Genomic DNA, 2,119 nt, shown 5'->3' with positions numbered 1-2,119 from the left:
TGGAGGAGAACCTTTGATTGCCCTGAGGTCTAACACCAGTACTATGCAATATTGCTGCTCTGAAATTAGTCACAGGATCACATCTAACTCAAAGGATGTTGAGAAATCTAGTCTACTTACATGTCTAGGAAGGAGAAGAGGACAAGTTTTGGTGAACAAAGGTAAGTCTCCATGCTGGACACATAGTAAGTGCCCAATAAATGACAGCCATTATTACAGCTATTATCATTAACCAGGATGTATGTTTTACTAGCTTAGAATACAGTGTTTCAGAGCGGAAGTGGAAGAAAGTTCTAGTGGGTTGAGGTATCGGTGGGAGCAGCCGGGTGGCGGGAGGAGCCGTTACAGGAGCCGGAGCTGCCGATTAAGCTGATCAAGATGACAACTTCCCAAAAGCACCGAGACTTCGTGGCAGAGCCCATGGGGGAAAAGCCAGTGGGGAGCCTGGCCAGGATTGGTGAAGTCTTGGGCAAGAAGCTGGAGGAAAGGGGCTTTGACAAGGCCTATGTGGTCCTTGGCCAGTTTCTGGTGCTAAAGAAAGATGAAGATCTCTTCCGGGAATGGCTGAAGGACACATGTGGTGCCAATGCCAAGCAGTCCCGGGACTGCTTCGGGTGCCTTCAAGAGTGGTGCGACGCCTTCTTGTGAGGCTCTCTTGGAGAGCCCCCAGTCCCTAGCCCCAGCATTGAGTCTCCAGAGTTTGCAGCCGCACGGGGACTCCTCCCCTGTCCTCTACAAAGGAAGAGATTGCTGTTGTTGTACTCACTTCTGATGTACTTCAAGGTCTTTTGGGAGTTCTCTCCCCTCACCATTTCAACTTTTTTGAAATTCTCGCTCTTGCATGCATCTCCCTTCTTCCCCTCCCAGTTTCGTGTCAACAATTATCAGCTTTTCCGAGTGGATTACTGGCCCTTCCTTCACCCCCTGCCCCCACTGGTCTGTTTTATGCTATTTGGCTCCTTTTTTGGCAGAATAGTCACTGTCCTTGTAAAGTTTTTTAAATCAATAAAGTCAGTGGCCTTCAAAAAAAAAAAAATACAAACAGTGTTTCATTTATTTTATTATTCTAGTGAATTGCTTGAGACCCAAAGACCTTACCAGCAGGAAGTCTGGAAAGCCTTCCTTAAGGCCTTTCCCATTCCTCCATCCCTATACAGTCCAACATCCTAGAGCCTTTTCCAGTTCTAACGGGTCAATCATACTTCCAAATGCCAGATGAGAGAAGTAACGAGAAAGTTTTATCAGCTTACCATTGCTTTGGTGGTTACCTCATGGGCATAGCAAACACTGGCAAAATTACTGACTTCTACTCAAGACCAGTTCTATATATACCAAGGGCTATGGTCAAGGGGCTTCCTTTGTCAAACCATAAACAAAAATCCCTTAATAATATTACCCAGGGGCAAGAGGTGTCTACTGGCCTTACATTTTTACAACTCAGGGAGGCATTCACGTGACTTTTCCTATTATAATAAAAATCTGCTCCAAGGCTGCTGCTGGATGTTAAAGAGGCTGGTACCATTTTAAAAATCTCATCTCACCAGTTCTCAATAGCATTTAACATCTCCTCAAGGCAAGTGTCATGATTTCTGTTTATTGCTTTAGAAAGGGAAAATTTAAAAGACTCCTTAGTCTCAATGACCACAAAGCCAGCACTCAAAACCTAGTCTTTCTGGCAAATAATAATAATACCTGACATGCATTAAGCACTTCTTATTCACCATGTACTATTTAAGTTTTTTTTATTATGTTATGTTAATCACCATACATTACATCATTAGTTTTTGATGTAGTGTTCCAAGATTCATTGTTTGCATATAACACCCAGTGCTCCATTTACTACGTGCCCTCTTTAATATCCATCACCAGGCTAATCCATCCCCACACCCCCCTCCCCTCTAGAACCCTCAGTTTGTTTCTCAGAGTCCATAGTCTCTCATGGTTCGTCTCCCTCTCCGATTTCCCCCTCTTCATTTTCCCCTTCCTGCTATCTTCTTTTTTTTTAACATGTAATGTATTATTTGTTTCAGAGGTACAGTCTGTGATTCATCAGTCTCATACAATTCACAGCGCTCACCATTGCACATACCCTCCCCAATGTCTATCACCCAGCCACCCC

General features: G+C 44.0%; 1 pseudogene; it reads left to right on the top strand.

The window, feature by feature from the left end:
* Positions 1–262: 262 nt before the first annotated feature.
* On the top strand, positions 263–1,042 carry LOC102745110 (barrier-to-autointegration factor pseudogene; annotated as a pseudogene).
* Positions 1,043–2,119: the final 1,077 nt, after the last annotated feature.

The sequence above is a fragment of the Leptonychotes weddellii genome, chromosome 4 (genome assembly GCF_054177405.1).
Source record: "Leptonychotes weddellii isolate Sample4059 chromosome 4, ASM5417740v2, whole genome shotgun sequence".
NCBI classification, from domain to species: domain Eukaryota; kingdom Metazoa; phylum Chordata; class Mammalia; order Carnivora; family Phocidae; genus Leptonychotes; species Leptonychotes weddellii.
The sequence above is the reverse complement of the archived record's forward strand: the minus strand, read 5'-3'. Positions and strand labels throughout refer to the sequence as shown.